Source organism: Archocentrus centrarchus, chromosome 14 (assembly GCF_007364275.1).
Source record: "Archocentrus centrarchus isolate MPI-CPG fArcCen1 chromosome 14, fArcCen1, whole genome shotgun sequence".
NCBI lineage: Eukaryota > Metazoa > Chordata > Actinopteri > Cichliformes > Cichlidae > Archocentrus > Archocentrus centrarchus.
The window spans coordinates 36,922,752-36,943,963 of record NC_044359.1 but is presented as its reverse complement, the minus strand read 5'-3'; the positions used below and the strand labels follow the sequence as shown (position 1 = coordinate 36,943,963).

The 21,212-nt window shown below is 42.2% G+C and overlaps 1 protein-coding gene across 4 annotated transcripts in view; it reads right to left on the bottom strand.

The window, feature by feature from the left end:
• The window catches only part of arhgap32b (Rho GTPase activating protein 32b), a 135,372-nt gene that overhangs the window by 41,820 nt on the left and 72,340 nt on the right, over positions 1-21,212 (bottom strand). The window contains exon 1 of one of the 4 annotated variants that reach the window (XM_030745826.1): positions 6,874-7,381. The exons of the other annotated variants lie outside the window; for them this stretch is intronic. The gene's annotated coding sequence lies outside the window, so the exon portion shown is untranslated. Of the gene's footprint in view, positions 1-6,873; positions 7,382-21,212 lie in introns of those variants that run through there. 4 annotated transcript variants of the gene reach the window in all.

Sequence of the window (21,212 nt, the reverse complement as noted above, 5' to 3'; positions counted from 1 at the left end):
GTAACCCTTGGTTCTCTGAAAACTTTTCCCCACTCAGCCAGATGAAAATCTTTTCACGCCCCACACGAAGTGCAGTCCAACATTTGTTCTGCATGACTTTTCTCCCAGCCAGGTTCTCTTTCAAACCTCACTCTGTATCTCACTATGGGAGATATAGCCCATCCCGGATTGCCTGTCCCAAAGGTCAGCATGCAGCTTGGAGTGTACCAATGAGGGCACAGTCATATCAAGGCAATAAAACCTAATAAATGTGTGTGGGGATGTCCAACTAGCAGCTGCACAGATATCCCCCACAGAAACACCCTTAAAAAGGGCCAATGAGGTAGCCTACTGTGCAGGAATGTGCGCACAGGTACACAGGAGGTTGCAGTCTCTGGTACTCATATGCCATCGCAACAGCCTCTACCACAAACTACTGACTGAAAATAGGCTTCCCTCTATGAGAAGGAGCCCAAGACACAAAGAGCTGGTTGCTTTCCCTAAAGCCCTTAGTCCTGTCCTAGCAAATGTTAGTGGTGGTGGTGGTGGAGGGTGAAAAGTTAATAGCTCCATTGTTGAGCAGCTATAAGTAGACTCCCTAACCTTAGGCATGAAGATACAGAGAGCATGCAAGTAGTTGACTACTTGTTGTTGTAATAAAGTCAACTAATTTGGGCTAAGAGTGTACATATTACACCAACAGGAACTCTTGGCCATGCAATGAAGTTCTCGGTGCACAGCTTTATGCTAATGTTAATGCCAGAGGAGGTCTGGATTTCTGTTAGTTGACAAGGTTACAGAGGTTTCCTGTAGTTCAACAGATGAATACCTGTCTCATATGGACAGCCTGTTGTCTTCACTGATGCCAAAAAGAGTGAGACTGAACTGTGTGTGTGCGCAGTTAGACCAGCTTAGAGTAGCATCCATTAGAACACAATGGCTATAGTGTAAAAGTCCAAGTCCAGTGGCTGACCTCTTCATCTCAGCCTCCTCACAACTACTCATTAAACATTTTTATCTTCTCTTCCATTTGCTGCATCTGCATCTGTGTTTTAACACAAACGTTCTGCTTTCAGAACAGCAGACACAAAACCTGAGTAAAGGTATTTATGCGCTCTGTAGGTCTGCTAAAGAGATACTGTGTGAACAATGTCGTGGTGCCAGTGAGGGGAGGAAAACACATGGAAGTGTTTTTGTTCCCATTAAAGCAAGTTTGATTTAATGCAGTTGTAAATGAAAGGGGGGGGGGGGGGGGGGGGGGGGGGGGGGGGCAACGAGCCTTAACAGATCAGCTGTCCTTTCTCACAGACTACACACAAGCTAGAGTGTCAGCAAATGACCTAATTATCTGTCTGGTATTTACTATCAGCACTAGGCAAACAGGAACTGTTTGTGCAGTTTTGCACTGCATGCACAACTAAAAGCATTTCTCTTGGCAGAGCAGCGAAAAAAGCAAAGGGTGGTGGTGGTGGGGGGTTAGCGGGGGGGCATTTGCTTGGGGGTATGTACAAAAAAACTAACAAAACAAAAAAACCCAAAACAAATTTTTAAAAAAAACAAAGAAAAAGTTTGCACTGGTAGAGTTGGAGTTCATCAGCTGAATAGTGACTGGCCAGCCCCCCAGCAGGGAAGCAGGAGACAGGAAAGGCTGGGTTAGCTGGTTAGAAGCCACTTAACTTTCAAAATAAGAGCAAGGGAACTATTCACTAGTAAAGTGATTGACCCATCACCAATGGGGATTATCCTCCCACCATTAATGAAAATACAAAATAAACGTAGAAGTCAGCATAATATTACGGCCCCATTTCATAACAGAAGACCCTTCAACAGACATCTGATCACCTTCTGCAAAATTATTTTGCCCTAATTTGGAGGCTGTGCCCTAAACTTTTATCCAAACACTTTTAGTCTCCCTGAGCTGGTAAAGATTTAATGCATATTCAATATTAACAATACTTACTAAATCAAAACAATTTTAAGCATGCTGTAAGAGATTGATATTCTGTGATTATCTTTAACATTTCTGCAAATACTTTTTGGAAACACCTCCTAGAACAGACAAAACATTTCCATGGCGACCAAATTAGAGAAAGTATATAATGCACTCTGTACAAGGGTCTACACTACATAATGTCTTTCCATTTATGTAATCTATAACAATAAACCAGATATAAAACATATTTACAAGGTATTATCATTATATTATACTCCTCTGTGTACAAGAATATGACTACATAATGCATCTATAATCTGCTGATAACAATGCGTTATGTACAATATCACTATAATCATAAGACAACCATGTTGTGAGTCATAGTCTGTACTATTTATGGCCATGAGTCATCCCGGACCAACAAGGGGGATAATGCTCAGCCAATCAGAAGCTGGCATCACAGGCTAGTATAAGGTTGCAGCCTTGAACTGATGTTACAGACTGGCTATTAGAAATTCCTAAAATTCAGTTTCTCACTATTTAGCTACTGCCAGCCGGTCAGTGACCGAGGTCAGTTGCTAGATATGGGAATCTCCACTTGCTCCATTTCAGTCAATAATGGTCAAGTAGATACAGCCAGTAACACATTATGATCACATGATTAGGTTAAGCCAATCAGGCATTAGAAAGAGGCTGTGTATCATTAGCATATATTATCATAGCATTAGCAGCCTGAAATCCTCCATGCTGTTTACACTTCACAAGTGCACAAACACTGGGAACACAGAGCTGCTTCAAATGCAAGGTTATAGATGAAGGTTAAGATGGAATACAGTGATCCCTCACCTATCGCGGGGGTTATGTTCCAGAGACCATTGAGATAGGTGAAAATCCACAAAGTAGCGGTGTTATATATATATATATATATATATATATATATATAGCGGGCTAGCTCTGCACCTAGAGCTAGCCTGCTATGCCTGCAACAGTGCTAGAAAGTACATTTTAATGGCAGCTGTACTTCAGTTTTCCAATACTTTTTACCTCCACTGCATACCAGAGCAAAACATTGTACTTTTAACTTCACTCCATTAACTGTAAACTTGCCTTTCAAGTATGACTTGAAGAAAATAACTGAACCCTTGACCCCTACAGGGAGGGGATCTGGTGGTTCTATTGTATAGTGGAAACAAGTGCAAAGTCGTTCTGAGTGATCAACTTTCTCTTATGATGAAACATTTCTATCCTGATGGGAGTGGATAACTTTCTGATGACTCACTGAATGGTTTGGGGACAAAATCACAGGTGCCCTGCAGAGTCACAAGATTTCCAGTTAAAAACTTACTTTGGACAATTTTAGACACCACATGATCAAACCAGTATGTGGGGACATAACAGGCAGGAGTTGCTCTGCCAAATCGACAGTTCAGTAAAAATGGAGAGGAAAGGAGACACGTAAGGCACATCTGTCGCACAGGGCTCTTTTGAGGTGGTGGACTCACCCACCTTCCAGAAATCCAATTAGCAGACATTAGTGTTGAGGCCGCCTATAGCGATCTTAAGCTGTATCAGTTCCTCTCGTCTCCAACCATGACGAGGTTGTGTTAACTCATTTGTCATTTAATCTAAAATTCACAAGATAGACAAGTTTAATGGTCAACTCTATTTCAGCCAGCAACGATGTCGGCCACTTACTGTACACAGGGTTCTGCACAGATTTACAGCAGAAGACTAAATCAGGCCTTAGTCGGTGCAAAGTTATTCCACTCCGTCTTGATGAGGACCTATATGTAAAAATGAACAGTGTGCTACTGATTGCTCACACTGTAAGAAACACAAAAAAGGGTACTGCCATCTTGCTGCCATGTCATTTTCAACCAGTCTGTGCAGTCGTGACCGGGTCAGTGAGAGAAGCGGTATTGATCTCCTGCCTTCTGGTCTGGACTGCACATGTGGACCAATTGATAGGTCCACAGGCTGACTCTGACTTAGAACCAGGACACTAGCATGACATAAGCAATGACTGTGCTACCTAATGAAGCTTTTAGTGTTAATAAATTATTTATCAATGTCATTATCAAAGGTTGCTCTTTTTTTTTAATGTCTTAATATTTTTCATGATCTGTTGGATCTTTGAACTCAATCTGACACAATAAAACAAAACAAAACAAAAAATAAGGTAAATGGAAAAAATATGAATTTACTGCTGCAAATATAAAAGTTCTTGGACACTTCAAGTCAGAGCTACACATGAACCAAACTCATTAACTAGACTCACATTTCAGGGAGTTCAGTTTACCTCCATCAGGATGGAGGATCTATGTCAGTAACATATATGAGGTCATTCTTCATCCTACCCAGCCCTGCAACACTGCTCCATGTAGTCTGTTTGTCTTCATGACTTTTATGCGACTGTTAATGTCAGGGTTTGTTTGTTTCTCAGCAATAAAAAGGAAAGATATGAGGTCATTCAATCCATCAGGTATTGGCTGTTTAAACAAAAGCCACTTTGTCTGCTTTTTGGCTGCTTTCTTTGTGTACTTTCTTGTGTTTATTGTTGATTTCAATTTATTGCTGTACTTGTATGTATTTGTTATTACTGACTGCTGTATAAGAGCCACATTGCCTCTCAGGGACATTAAAGCACTACTCTGCTCTATACTTAAGCAAGTGGTGTGCACGCGTGTTTATAAATTATTCCACATGATGTTGAATATTCTGCACCCAAAGTTCTTTTGGAAATGTTTCAGGGTGCAGTCACTGTGAAACCTCTTGATTTAGTCTGTTGTCATGCGAACTGTGGGACTCCATCCAGCAAACAAAAACCTCTGTGGTGTTTGTGAAATACTTTTACATGCAGACAAAGTGAATGGGTACAACAGAATTTGGGAGTTTTTGGTTACAGAAGAGTCTGAAAAATGTAATGAAAAGAGATTACGCTTCAAACAGAACATCTGGCCTCTCACTATGGAAAGGAAGATGCTGCTAAGGAATGATAGCACAACAATTGCAGGGCTTTAATATGTCAAAGAGGCTTAAAGAGCCAAAATCTATGGATAGCAAAACAAGGCCGATAAAAAGATGGTGTGAAGAAATAAACTCTGAGCTTGGGGTTGGAAATTATAAGCAAAACATCAGAACAAATTATGCTAAGAACACATCTTTTGAGTTTGTGGCCAGAATAGTAGCACGGGCCAAATAGATCAGATAACACAAGATGAAGGCTTTCTCGGCTTCCTGTCAGCAGATACATCACACACACTGATCGACCCCAACATTAAAACCTGACTGATGAACTGAACAGTGATCATCTTGTGACAACACAATGCTCTGCTGGGAAACCTCGGGTCCTTCCATTCATGGGAATGTTACTTTGATATCTCCCGAACACCTCAACAAAGCTGCAGACCAAGCACAGCACTCCATGGTATAGCACCCCCTAATGGCAACAGCCTTCCCAACAGGCCAATGCCTCCACAATCTCAACATTAGGGATGGTTAGGATTTTCTTTTTAAATTTCAAATAGTCTTTTAAGTTTTTGTAACCATTTATTTTCTTAAAATATATATTTTTTCCTTATATTTTTCAGCACATGGTAGTATGCAATGCACTTCTATCAGCAGGAGGTAGCAGTAAATCAGCTAGATGCTGTTTGGCAGCCTTCAGTAAACAACAGAAAAAGAACGTGTTACTAGCTACCACAGGGACAGACCAATAAACAATAATCTGTGGCACAGTGAGATTAGACGCTGCTACAAACAGGCGGAACATGCAACGCTAAAGATGGCTGTCTCCCAGTGAGATATTCAATTTTAAAAATCTAATCAAACCGTTCCCTGTGAATATGAACAACCTGAGCCCATATCTAATGAGAATAAGCTTGATCCATGCAGGTACCGCCTCCAACCCACAGGACTCAAAGGATTAGATGCCCATCTCTCTGCACTGTTTTGTAAAGTAACAATGGTAATAATCCTTCAACACTACAGCTTCTGTAGCATGAATGTGCAGGTGTATGAATAAAGTGCCAATTTTTCTTTCATCCAGTAAGGAACTTTCTCAAACTATGAGAATAATCTGTAGAGACGCATCTCGCCAAGTTTCCCAAGTCCTCGACCATCTCTGTTTACAGTATTTAGAAAATACAGATGACATCTAGTGAATAAACAAGCCAGGAAGTAAGTGAACAGCAGGCTGGCTCCAGCTGAATAACACCAGTGTTGTTGTGAAGCGAGCACCCGCAGGGACGTTTTCAGCTGTGATGAAGACTTTAAAAACAAAGACAACAGTTTTGGCATTTCAGCAAGTGTGTCTTGATACACAGCCTACCTACCATTTGAGGCCTGTTTTCTGCACTGAATGCAGCACACCACATTATAATTTGCTTTCAATCCAACCTGTGCTGCACTAGCACACATTGTCCCCGTAACCACAAAGGCAGCTGTAATCTTGCCAGTACTCGGCAAACTAGGTTTTCAAAAACCACCAGCTCCAGAATAATAGAGCAGGAATAGAAATATTGAAGAATTCCAGATATACTGGTTTAAGTTAAGATAACAACAAGACTGGCATGAAGGCTTTGGATCAATGTCATTTAAAGCCTCACTGTGCTCATGCTGTGCTACACATGGTCCCACTAAAACAAATAAATACATCGCTGGATGTTCTGTGCCTCAACTTTCCTTGTTTACACTGTTGTAAAAGCAGGATTGTGGAATTCCTAAAGTCCTTTCATGTTGGTCATTTTCCAAAGACGGACACTCAGAGATGCACGTTAATCTCAGCTGTCCCTCTAACAAAGGTTTCTGCATGCAGTGCCACACCAATCTCTTGGACAAGCTTTTTACACGAGTCCTGCAGGCACACAAGGACAACGGGGAAGCACAGCTCTGTAACCGCAGCAGCAGCAGAACATGTTTACAGACAGGACTGAAAGGGCAGAAAGACCTCTCATACTTACAGTAGGTCAGCTCTGGTTTACGCTCCTTCCTACGCTCTCCTTCTCTTCATGCACCTCCTTAACACTCCAACACCTGCCCCCCAGTCTCTGCTCCTCAAGTGTAAGAATGTACATCCAAGCTTGGTTTCGCCGCCACAGAGCACAATTCCCCTCGGCGGGGCGTAAATGTCAGCTCTCCACTTTCTTTCACATACAGTGTAAGCTCTCCCAGTGTGGGATCCAGAGAGAGAAGGAGAGAGGAGGGGGCAACAATATCATCAGCAGCTGGTGTTAGAGGATGAGAGGTGGCTCGGAGGATTCCTCACTGGGACGGCTTTCATCTCCTCCATTTTGCCCTCTTTCCCATTCCACCATTGGGATGCCCCATCCTGTTCTGTTTTTTTTAAACCTTTTTCTGGAGGTTGGCACCCAACACAACTTAGGAAACCTGATTAGCAGCAAGAAAAAATAAATGGAAACATCCTGGTTTAAAGTCCCCCCTGCCCCCCCACAAAACAAAAACCTGTGTTCTTTAGTCCTGTTCTGGCAACGTCACCGCCTGCTTTCTGTGTCCCTGCTCGACACGCTATTCTCTCCTTTTTTCTCCTCTTCCCTGTCTGACATGCTGGATCACCCCTCCCCCTCTCTCCTCCTCTTAACCCTCTCTGCTTGGTATGTTCCCAGGACAAAGAGCAGGGATGGAAAGACCGAGAGAGAGAGAAAAAAGTAGCAGAGGAGCAGGAAAGGGCAGGAGGGGATGGGGGGCTGTGCACTTGCCAGGGAGCTATTTTCCCTCCTTCCACATCTGTGCTGTCCTCAAGCAAAGTGGCATCTGACTGAAAGTGATCTACCGAGGAAACGATTAACAGGACTTCCCATCATTAAACCTAAAACCATGCTCAACTGTGCTGGTCAATGAGTGGTGATTTGCAAATGCAGCAAATAATGGGAAGCTATGCATGTAACCAAATAACCAAAATAACCATGGAGTGTGGTGGCTTGCAGTCTACCACACTTGCAAAGTAGAAATAGAGTCACCAGAAATATAACCCTAATCTACCCTCTGCTAAACAGCTTGCTCTCAGTTCAGGTTGCAGCCAGTTGCCTTAAACAGACAGAGAAGTGTAGGTTGGATCAGCTGTGATGACTTTATATGTGCCATCCACACACAGGATGGGTTAAAAAGACGGCCCCGCTCGCCTAAGGAGGACCTGTGTGCACCATAAGGGTGCAGAGCTGCATGGGACCTGTAAATGTCTCCCAGCTCTGCATGAAAAACATGCAAAGCAAATCTGAAACAACATAGTTCAAATATCCACACAGTGCAATTCAACTTAGACATATAAATATGCATCTAATTTTACTCTAACAACACCTGCTACCCAACTTTTTACCACAGAAATGGCACAGTGTGACAGCAGTGGCCTTCAAGAAAACACAGATTTCCACATTAGCTGTGAGCCGGTTCTCTCAGCTGTCTGCTCTGACCGGCTGCTGGAGAACAGCTTCATTTCATTTTCTACAATAAGTCTGCTTATGAATATCAAATGATAATCCAATGATGACCCAGTTCATTCGCTCTCTGCTCTGCTATGCCAGGGACAGGTTGGACTGATTTATCCGAACCCCATGTGGAGAGGTCAGATCCAGGAAATGTCCTTGCAGCCCAACCTGCTGACCAACAGCTGAAAGTTCTGTTTGAACATAAAGACTTCCTATATTCCTGTGTTGACTGAGGAGAAAACAAGCAGCAGTGGAAACATCTCAAGCTTTATTTTCTGGCCCCGTACAGTTAGTTTTCAGAGAGATCCAGCCAGTGGCTGTGGATGATTCACGTCATCCACTGAAGTCAACCTGAAGAAATCCAGTCAGGCGTAAATGTCTAGAAATTTCTTCCACTGCACTGAGGACTACAACGTTATCTTAGGATGTGACAAAATGAACATGAACAGCTATTACTGACACACGAGGAGATTAAACGAGAGTCAACTTCAAGAGATTTAAAGAATTAAAGGCACTTTGTGCTTTAAGTTACTGAGTTTCTAAATGATTTTCTGATAATTCATACGTCTGCTTTGCTACATTTTGTATGACATATATGAATGTGTGTGTGTGTTCACTACACACACCTGACAGATGTACAGAAGTTACCTGTTACAGTGGTAGGAATGCTCATATTTAACATGGCCACAGTTTCAAATAATAAGGTCATGTACGTACGTGTTTGAGATCTGGTTCAGTTTTTTTTACAGATTTGGTTCTGTATGACATTAGAGTGGGGGTATCCTAATATGGGCAGACACAGCTCTGGCTGTAAGCGCCACCAACCTGGCATTCAAAGTGTTTGTTTGCAAGGGACAGCCAATCAGAAGGAAGTCTGCTTAGAGGGAAGGTGGTCTTAAAGGGAAAGGAGATAAAGCAGTGGATGAACTGAGGAGCTGCACCAAGGACCGCTATGAGGATTACTTCTGAACAGTTAATCATGCAAAGTTACTGTAAGGTACTCCAAGAATAAAAATAAAAATATGAAGTTGGAAGTCAGCATAACGGGCCCTGTTTAAGGCTTTGCATCTAACTGTCTTATTCTGGCCTGAAACTCCTTCATCAAACACGTTTCAGATACGATGTCCTCTAGATCACCGTTCCAGGCAGAAACTCAAAGTTACTAAAATGTTCAGAAAAGAAAATGGAAAAAATGAATGAACTTCCAACAGAGACACAACAAGAACCACAAATATAAACCTCACGGTGACCTTTGAGGAAACGGCAGTCTAGGGAATTTGAATGTGCACATTTGTGTGTTTAATCCATCACACAGATGGTATTTCAGTCTAGACCAACATGCCAAACACACAGCCTGACAGAAACACCAACCTCGTGTGTTAATAAAAATAACAGTGTGAGCTGTATCAAGCATTTGAGATTTTTAATTATATGTATGATGCCTCAAAATAAAATAAAATTATTTTTATCTATCTAAATGGAGCACCCATGCTTGATGACCCAGATTGCTCTGCTTTGTTTTCACTACAGCCTCCCTTCTCTGCTGCAACTGGGATGTGAGAGAGCTGGTCAGTCCAGCTCAGCTCTACACAGACATGGAACGAAACTCAAATGCTGGGAATCTTATTTTCTGAAATTTCCTTGGAGTTGGGTGATGACATGGCTGAGGAAAACCCAGGGATTTGCGATTCTTGCACCATAAGATCACAGTCTCACCAAATGACTGCAAACACCAACCAACCAACAAAAACTACTACTTCTGCTGCAAAGCAAACAGAATCAGTTTATTAATAAATCACTCTTCACTGCTACTTCCCTACTAGCTATTAAAATGCATGTCAGAAGAGTAAGTCAGAGCTTCTTGTTAATGTGTTACGTTTAAAGATGTAGGATTGGGAGTTTGGAAGCATAACGATTGAAAAAGCGTGTATAAATAATGGCAGGTCCGCCATGGCACCATTTTCACCCTGTGGTGTTTTTATTTGGCTGCAGAGCTGGAGGGTCTGAGTGCAGGGCTGCCTGTGGGGCTTTGCTGCTGCAGTACTCCAGGGCTGAAGCAGGAAGTGTGAAGGAGCTGGATCTAAAATCATTTCAGAAGCTATAAAATGGGTCTGCTACGGCACCGAGGAGCGCCATGGAATTTAAAAGGGGGGGCTGTTAGGGGATTAGATCATGGAGCGGGTTCACTAAACAAATCCCAATATACAATTTTTTTTTTTCCTGTAGTGTACATGCACTTGCACACAGACTGTATAATGTGTATAGAATTTTGGAGCTTGAACACAATTTGATATTTATACTTGTGTATGAAGACATATTTAAGTCATACGATGAGTGATCTTAAAGTGCAGCTTTAATTTGTTGCAGTGAACCTACAGCATGTGCTCTCAATTCAAGTAAAGAGGTCATTGTTAGGCTGCAAAAACAAAACTAATGCAGAGATGTAGCGGGGATGTCTTAACAAGACCTGGACGCCCGTGAAAGACAGCAGTACTGGATGATCACAGGATCCTTTCTTTGGTACAGAAAAAAACTCCTCACAGCATCCACCCAAAGTAAACACCACTCTTCATCATTATCTGATAATATCAAAACAAATAAAGGTCACAAGAGCAAACTCAGAAGGTTCACAACAACGAGCGTACCCTTCATGAATCTAAGGCCACGTTAGGCATTGCCTAAAAACATCTTTAAAGGCTTCTTCAGTAAGTTCAGAAAAATATGTGTTATTAATGGATTATTATTAGATTATTTGGACAGATTAAACCATTAAAAACCTGAACCAAAATAGTTGGAAGAAATAAAATTTTGTAGAAGGCTCGGAACAGCTCATGACCCAAAGCATACCACATTATCTGCAAAGCATGGTGGTGATAGCATGATCCATGTGTACAGATGACTTTCATTGTCAGTGGGTCACTAGTACTGACAGTACTGACTGAGTGAGTGAAGACAAAAAGCACAAATGTGCAGCTGGACAGAGTCATACTATCTGCTAATATTCAGCCAAACACAGATAAGGAAACTGGACAGTGTTTCACAGTACAGATGAAACACTGTACAAACACTAAAAAACAGACAAGCCACAAGGTTTTAAAGCTGAAAGACGTTAACGGATTACCCGCCGGTGATGCGTTTAGGGGGCATCTATAAATTGTAGCCATAAAAACAGCTCCTGCCCTGGTTAAAGGGAAAAGGCTGGCATCAAGCAGAATTATTCTTTAATGCATTTATTAGATTTATCGTTATTGAAACTTACAGGACCTTACAACCTTTATTTGATTTCACCTCAGCCCTCAAAAAACTGTATACCACTTTACATTTGAGCGCGCTCACCTCACCCAGCCTGCCAGATGCAATTTATCAATGTCTGTATCTAAATACAGCAGCAGGAGCAATAACTAATAATGCTTTTCCAGTACATCAGCATTAGAATATTAGATATTTACATCACCATCAGTATCAGGCCATTTAGCTTTCACTGTCTTTAGCATCTAGTGGGCTTCTCCACTACTTTGCCACTCCAAGGACCCTCCACTAACATACAGCAATGTGCTGCTCAAATAACAACCATGAGACAAAGAGAAATGAAGGTTGTGTGTGAGAGGGTGCGTGTGGGGGCTCTGGCTGCTCTTTTGTTTCTCCAACAAGGGCAGAATGAGTCCAAGCGTTACATCACCCTCAGCTCACAGGCAGCAGAGAGGTCCTCTGAATGAACATGTGATAAAGGGTCTGACTTCATCTCTCTCAAGGCCCTCGTTCTGTTTTGTCCAGGCAACCACACAGTTTGACCCTAAATATCATACAGATGTAAAACCATCAGGAAAACTGCAGGTTACTGTTAAATGTCCTGTGCCTGTAAATGACGGGCTACCTGGCTGTGTGCTTTGGGGTGGAACTGCAGCTGATGGATTGGGTCCCACTGGGGGAGGGAATTCATCTCTATGCATCTCTCATTGTGCTTTTTGGGGGGGGGGGGGGACTGGAGTAATATATTTTGTGATGATGGAATAAAGCAGATGACAGAAAGGTGAATGTATGGATGGGTAAGAGGGGAGACAAAACTACACACAGGCTGCCATCACCCTTCCTCTAGGACAGCTTCTGTCACACACAGTCTGAAGGGACCAATCAGCTGTACACACAGTGAGGTGGTCAAAAGACCTGAGAGGGACCTCAGTCTTCATCACGTGCTTGGCTGCATACACAGCCTCTTATTTCATTCACCGGCACACACAAATCACACTCTCCATAACTGCATGAACCACCGTCGGCATGAGACAGGGGGCGCTCCTTTGCAGCTGTGTTTCCCTCTGCTTCTCCCTCTGTGTCGTCTTCCAGGTTCCTGGTAGGCGTGGTTAATTCGTGCGGCTGAGAGCACCTGGCCGATCTCCCTGGAGCGTTTAAGAACCGGCCGTGTCAGCTTTTGCTGTCCCTCTGTTCTCCCAGCACCATGTTATCTGTTGGCTTTGGCCTGGTTATTCCTGCTTTTACACTATACCACACCTTACATTCAGTCACTCATCCAGCTGCACACACACTAACTCACCTCAAAGTTAATCATAGTTTTTGCTTTATTTGGTTAATACATGGGTAAACTTTGGTTCATGCTGTCTCTCTCCCATCATATGCCCACACTGGTCCGTGTCTATATAAGTCAGTCATAATTCACTTTATGGCATTGTGCTTGGTTCAGTGTTTTAGTCATTTCACGGTCTTTAACGTTTCTCTCCTTTGTGTTTATTTGAGGGGAGCAGCTTCGATGTTGAAGGCCCATGTGGCTCCGACTAATTCAAGAAGAAAGAAAAGAACTGTGTGGAGGTGAAAGATGGATATCACGTTTATGATGCATAAAGCTAGGTAAGCCTCACACATTTCACAATACCAGTCACAGGGTTTAGGACCCCTGTTTTCCCAATATTAATGAAAATGTTAGCTGTTAAAGGAAGTAACTGTAACAGTACAATGGTACTGAGGAAAAAGTAAACTGCTCAATTGAACAAACAAAGAAAAAGCTTGCAGCAACAAAACTAAATTATACCTTGAAATTGAATCCAAACAATTCCTAAAGCTTATGATTACTTAACTCTGTACAAAGGCAGTGCTGGAAGTAATCGCAGTACTACTCCCTCTAATGCATTTCTGGGAGGGAACTGTACTGCTGAGAGAAAAATGCTGAAACAGGGGCAACGGTTGATAAGGAGCTCATCCTACACCACGATAATGAGTCAAAGCAGAAGAAAACACGCAGCACTCAGAGAGCACGAACATCCGCCAAGGCAGCTCCCCCGCTGGGCGGTATTTAAGGAAACAATAACTTATTTTGTTTTCTTGGTTCTTTTTAAACATACATTAAGAAGTTTGTATCATATAAGGGCAGCATGACAGATGTTTACTTTGATTACACAAACATTGTGTAGGAGCAGGTGTAACAAGTGAACACGGACAACTTGAGCTTATTTAATATTATACTGCAGTATATTTCTAACTTACCAGGCAGCTCTTTTCTTTAATGACAGAACACAACTTCAAATAGAGACAGATGTGAAATGTAAAGGTGAGGTCAGAGGTCAAATGTGACATGATAGCTTAAATCTTTTTTACTATATGTTGACACACGCGCATGCACACACACACACACACACACACACACACACACACACACACACACACACCTTGTAATTTTGGACCAATAAATCACTGAGTTGACCTTGGTGACTTTGGTGGATGGAAGCCAAATTTGAATGGACTGCTGAAATGAGCCCTACTGTTAAATGCTCGTACAGACACAACAACGTTTAGTTCCTCCAGAAAAATGTCAGGATTTTTCTGGTCAACATCACATACATCATTTTTTTCAACTGTCCATTAATAGCAAAACATGTAAAAGCTTGATCCTCAGTGTGGCCAATGTTACACAAGGCAGGGCAAAATACTAGGCTGAAAACCATATGGGAGAGCAGCGTTGACTGGCTGGTTGGCGAGCACAGTGGGACAGCAGCGATGAAGTCAATAAAGCTGTTTTGCTGGTCTCTGGTTGCAGACTGTGTCATGGAGCCACTGACCTGCGAGGCTGGGAGAGGGCTAAAGGGAACAGAGAAGCTGGGGCGATTAAACAGAGGCATCGAGGAGGGCACAGACTGGGGGAGAGCAGCACACGCAGTCCACAAGACAACATATTGTGCGAGTGTGCCAGGTCACAGGGAAAAGGGCCAGAGCCAGTCCAACAATCAATCAAAAATGAACAAGCTATAAATGGAGACATCACTCATTGGCTGATGAGGCCACGGTCTGAAGCCTTTGCCTGAGAAATCTGACTATCGTCATGTTTTTTTTTTGAATTAAAAGTGGGTCTGACAGAGAAACCAGTGGACGCTGTCATATACAAAGTAGCTACATTTATCTTTTATACACTGTTAATGAGAGAGAGAGCGCTACAGATCCGATGCAGAGAGAGGGACTGCGATACTGCATGAGGAAGTCAGGAGTGGCAGAGAAGCATGTGAAGGTGGTGCGGCACATGTTTGAGGACAGCAGGTAGGACTGACAGATGGGTTCAAGGTGGGGGTGGGATTACAACAGGGATCAGCTCTTTTGTTTTCAATGGTGATGGACTGTTTGACAGATGAGCGCAGACAGGAGTCTACATGAACCATGGTGTTGACTATGATGACATTGTGATCTGTAGTGAGAGCAGGGAGCAAGTGGAAGAGAGCCTGGAGAGGAGGAGGTATGCTCTGGAGAGCAAGGGAATGAAAGTCAGGAGAAGCAAGACAGAATACGTGAGTGAGGAGGGGCAGTGAAAATGCCAGGAGCAGAGGTACTGAAGGCAGATGAGTTTAAATACCTGGGGTGAACCATTCAAAGCAACAGACAGTGCACTAGAGGAGCGCTGGAGAGAGTGCAGGCAGGGTGGAACTGGTGGAAATGGTTGTCGGGTGATTTGTGACAGAAGGACAGCAGCAAGAGTGAAAGGGAAGGCTTGCAAGACATCAGCGAGACCTGTTATGTGTGGCTTGGAGACAGTGCCACTGACAAAAAGACAGGTGTCCAAGCTGAAGGTGGCAGAGTTGAAGACATTAAGACTGTTTCGTTGAGAGTGATCACAATAGACAGGATTATAAATGAGTACATCACAACGCAGCAAAGTTAGAGAGGCAAGGCTGAGATGGTTTGGGCATGTGCAGAGAAGAAACAGTGGACACACTGAACAAAAGATGCTGAAAATGGAGCTGCCAGGCAGGAGGAAAAGGGGAAGACCTCAGAGAAGGTTCTAGAGAAAACATATGATTGGGTGCCAAGAGAGGCACTGTGGTGCTGCATGAGTAAGACTTATTTTCGTTAACAGAGGAACCGAAAGGAGGACATGCAGAGGGTTGGTGTGATGGAGGAGGATGCTAGGGATAGGGCGAGTTGGAGGCAGATGATTTGCTGTGGCGACCCCTAAAAGGGAGCAGCCAAAAGAAGAGTCTGTGGTTCTGTCAGGTAGGTTTAGGCATCAGGGTCATGGACAGATGATGGAGTTAAAATGTGGACTATTCTGGCATTAAAGCAGATCACATTTTACTAACCTGACAGCTGTGATTGTCTGAACATTAAAAAGAATTTAACAAAGAACTGGGGGGAGCAGAGTTTTTTTTCCTTGGTGCAGGTACTGGATCAGGTGACCCTGAACCCTCCCTTAGTTATGCTGCAATAGGCCTAGGCTGCTGGGGGGGGTTCCCATGATGCACTGAGCAGTTCTCCACTCCTCTCTTTTCAATTCAATTTAATTTTATTTATATAGTGCCAAATCACAACAAAGAGTCAAGGTAAGGTAAAAACCCTACAATAATACAGAGAACAGTCAAAACGACCCCCTATGAGCAGCACTTGGTGACAGTGGGAAGGAAAAACTCCCTTTGAACAGGAAGAAACCTCCATCAGAACCAGAGATTAATAATAACTAACGATGAAATGCTTTTGTATTTATTTGCTAGTATTTAAATCAGCCCTTTTCATCCACATCCAGCTGTGTTACACAAACGATCATCTAGTTGATCGCTGAGCTTGTTTTAGATATTGTCTGTATGGATTCCATAAACAGTGAATTTAGGTGGCTGAGGTCTCTGCATGCTCCAGACTGCAGCCTCAAGGACTAGCTTCAGAGCGAGTGCAGGACAGTATGTTCAGCAGCACTGGATGGCACAAAGATCAGCAGGGACCAATCCATTCTCTCAGGAGTGCTTTTAGCCAGCGCACAAAGGATTTAAAGTGTTAGCCAAGGTTAATCAATACCAATTCATCTACCCTCTCTACATTCAATTTAATAGGTTTCTAAGTTTTGACATTTAATAGATTCTTAAGAATGCACCAACAATACTGTGCCAAAATCAATACAAATTTCCATGGCCACCCATAGCATGATGACCTAAACAGCATTTTTTTCCAGCCCACTCACTTTGATGTGCAGTCTGCATAAGATCTGCCTGAAGCTAGTTCAAGCCAAAGAAATCCTAATGAGAGCTGCAGAGGAAAACAAGAGCCAGTCCTCCTCAGAGCCATCATTCCTGCTTCTGGTTCCTCCATAACATCCAGCTGCCAAATCAGATTCATACATGCCTGCAGCCACAGGATGCTAATGTCACAGATGTATTCCTAATTATTATTATTATTTAGTAGTAGTAGTAGTAGTAGTAGTAGTAGTAGTAGTAGTAGTAGTAGTAGTGGTAGTGGTAGTTCTTGTTTATTGCATTGTTGTTGTAATTAAGAATATAAATATAAAAACAGTCAAACAATAGTTTATTATGGATGTGTGAGGCAATAAATGACTATTCAGAATGAGAGGATATTATTGACTAAGGTTTATACAAAAATACAAGATGTTTAAAAGTATCATATTTTATTTTGCTTTATTTAGTAACCTTTATAATGCAGGACAGATGAGATGTCACATTAGACTTTCTTGCTGTTCATTACTTTGACGGACAGGGTTGTAAAAATTAAAGTCATAATGTAATAACAGACAGACAGTCTGCATTTATGAGGGCACAGAGAGAAAAGAATGAGAGACTCTAATGTGTGCTAAATGAGAGGAAATCCTGCCATATGAACTCCATCTGAACTAGATCACAGCTGCACTTCTGGCCCCATAGTGATCACAGACGCTCTCCAAGCCCTCACAACATATGTGTTAGGATGCCAGCATGCAAACAATGCCCACCTTTTTTTTCTCCAAGGGACGGAATAAAATATTCACATTTAGTGTAATCCAGCTGAAAGCAAAACAAAAGACTCACTGTGGAAGAGGGCCAGAGATTAATAATGATTAGATGCAGAGTGGTGTGTAAATAGAGTGAAAAGAGGTGAGTGAAGAAGAAATGCTCAGTGCATCATGGGACCAAGGGAGGGTTCAGGGTCACCTGATCCAGCCCTAACTATAAGCTTTATCATAAAGGAAAGGTTTAAGCCTAATCTTAAAAATAGAGAGGGTGTCTGTCTCCTCAATCCAAGCTGGGAGCTGGTTCCACAGAAGAGGGGCCTGAAAGCTGAAGGCTCTGCCTCCCATTCTACTCTTAAGTATCCTAGGAACCACAAGTAAGCCAGCAGTCTGAGAGTGAAGTGCTCTGTTGGGGTGATATGATACTATGAGGTCTTTGAGATAAGATGGGGCCTGATTATTGAAGACCTTGTAGGTGAGGAGAAGGATTTTAAATTCTATTCTAAATTTAACAGGGAGCCAATGAAGAGAAGCCAATATGGGAGAAATCTGCTCTCTCTTTCTAGTCCAATAACAATCAACACATTACCTCCAGATTATTTTCAGAGAAATATAACAACTGCCGTCTGTTGGGAAGGTTGGACATAAACTTAGATATTTCTAGAATAGCCTAAATATATTGTTCATAGCATTTAAGTGTCAGCTGTCAGTACCAACCTTCTATATTGTACCTCTGTATTTGAGGACTTTTAGAAATGCAAAAAATTATTAGTAGTGGCTGGTCTCCAACATTAACCAAGATGAACTCCATTAGTTTTTACAGTTTCCAGGGATCCTGATTGTGTAATTGTGTCTGATGTCACTGTGCTATCATCAAGTCATTAAATTCTTTTTGGAGCAGCTGTATTCGGATTTGTAATAGTGTAGAATGGAAATGAAAGGCCAATCAAGCTGTTGTCATTAGATCATTTTCATATGGCCTGAAACGCTCTTTTTTGTGTTTTTTTTTTTTAAAGAAACTGTAGTTTAAGGCAATGGTATCTCTAATGCCAAAGCAATTAAATAAGCAAAAAGTTGATATTAGTTTATTTTGAAAGTGCTATTAAGGTCCAGTCAGATAGGTTACTGTTCCTCTAAGTTACAGCCATGCCAGCACCACTGTCAGGCTGTGCTTTTCTGTTTGGTGTGTTGACGTGCTGACATTTACCAGACACAATTCATCCTCTGGGGAAAATGACGTCTGGACCAAATTTCACAGCAATTCATAAGTTGTCAATACACTTTGCAACGAAACCCTCTGAAGACCAAAGCAGTGCATGACAATGTTTTCATTGTTTTACAGTCTGAATCTGAATTGATTAAACTGTAACACTGACATCATTTTGACTGTCTAAAAACATCGGCTGTGCTCAGACCAAGAGTGCACACGCTACTCAGCACATGTCATTTGTATAAGCTTAACCAAATCACAGGAAGTAACATGTCTGCAATGACAATGAGGTGGCCCCACTGGGAGCTGAGCTCCTGCTAGATTTGGCAGCATGTCCTGCTGAGCTGTGTTATGTACTGCAGGTATCCAGCTACAGGTACATTATACTTGAGTTTCAGTAAGAGGAGGAAATAACTGCATTCACTCAATTTAAGTCAGTTAGTTTTAACAGTTTGACAACCTACATGCCCCAATAATCGTCAGCGTTCAGGTGAGGTGTGACAGTCTCGTAACGATCACAGCAGAGGAGCGGTTCATTAGCAGCACGCTGGCTGCACGCACGGTTGAAAAGCCCAGACGTGAACAGTAATGAGGTTCTGTTGGGTCAAAACAAAGCAAAGAAGCTAATGGTGAATCAACAGAAAGAGCGCAGAAAGAAGACATTAAATTTTAATGAACCGACCGCTCTACGAACCACTGAGCAGATATAAAAGGCTTCGAAAATAAACTTTAGATTTTAAGCTGTGACTGAAAGGCTGAACAAAAACCAGAATACTGACAGGCTGTCAGTCAGATGTTCCATCTAAAACACCAGACTCATAAGAAAAGAAATGCCACGTAAGTGGTGCTCTCAGGCCTTCTGTGACTGCCATTCTTATGTTTCCACAACAAAGCCTTGTCTGACTCATATTCTCCTCTGGCAAAGATTTTCATTATGGAAGTGAAATAAAAAGTGTTCTAGCAGAAGGCCCAGTGCCAAAGCTGAACCTAAGTCCTCGGTCCAGCTGAGGAAACAAAAAACCTCACTGTATTCGGTCCATGTGCATGACTATTTTTTTTAATTTAGTGGTGGAGCTATATAAGAAAATATCACAGATAATTGTCGGGTGAATATCTGCGCTTTTCACTGTCCAAATCTGTGAAGAAGATACAAAAATGTGCAGTAAGGCGTCTGTGAGACACCCTGAATGATCTTCTGGGCAGCAACATTCTGACTTATCGCAAAAGCTCTGATAGTTATGCCATGTGAGAATCATTAGGGAACAAATAAACAAAATGCAGTTGTGACCAACTCATTAAACAAGCAAACATGTTTGGTTGAGGCGAGATTAGACATAATATACTGAGTGACATGGGGAACAAATAGCCAATAATTAATCCCTCAGCAAACACAGAAGACATGAGGTTCTGCATCTCAGCAGAGGCGGCGGGAGCCGCACTGAATACTAAAATCATACAGGAGGCAACACAAAGAGACAGGGCTACTTGAAGGCACATGAAAACCATAAAGGTTGAAGTAGTCATACCGCTTTGGGCAAGTATCAGCTGGGAAAACAAAAGGAGAACCAATCAACCGGCTGCAGGTGATTCAGAATAGCTTGAGATGCATACAGCGAGTTAACGGGTGGAGTCCACAGTGTAACCTGAGTTAGACCAAAAATGACCTGCATGTGAAGCATAACAGAAGCAAAGTCTTGCTCTGCCTCCTCAACAGCATTGTAATAAAGTTAGCTGACTGCTGACCCCTATTGGTTTCTTTGAGTAATGACAAAGACGGCTGGGTAGTCTCTGGGATGACTGGAACCTTTTCTCAAATCAACCCTCGTAGCAATGAAAGAGCATCCTTTCTTTTCCTGTTATGTTTCACACAGCGCATAGAGCCAGTCACTAAAGAACAGCTCATTTTACGCGACTAAACCATTTCAGTGTCACTTTCAGAGGCGCTCCAAAGATTTAGCACTGCACTTCCATGTTTATGTCCTGTCTTTAATTTCTCAGCAACACCAAAAACACTGGATCCTACCATTCTCACATGGTATCCTCCTACAAACTGCACATCTTGAGTTTGTGAAGCACACTTTCTGCCTCATTCCCACAGAAAAATGTCGACAGCTTTAACTCCCGGATCTTTTTAAATGTTCCACCATTAATTATGTTTGCAAAATATTGCATTCATCCTGCAACACCATTCCTCCTGACAAACTGTTTTCACGGCTTTAATCAAATGAAATATTAGACATACCTGTACTCCAGGGAGAAGGGCTTTTCATTAAGTTACTCAGGCATTCATGTTTTGCTTAAGCTTTTCAGCTAATTAAAGATAATTTTCAAAACAGAAACTGGAATAAACAATTCAAATATCTAACTTCAGATAGGGGTGGGGGTGGGATAAAAGGCCTTGGTTTCCAGTCTTCCAGAAGAAGTTTGGATATCCTAAAGCTGAGAAAA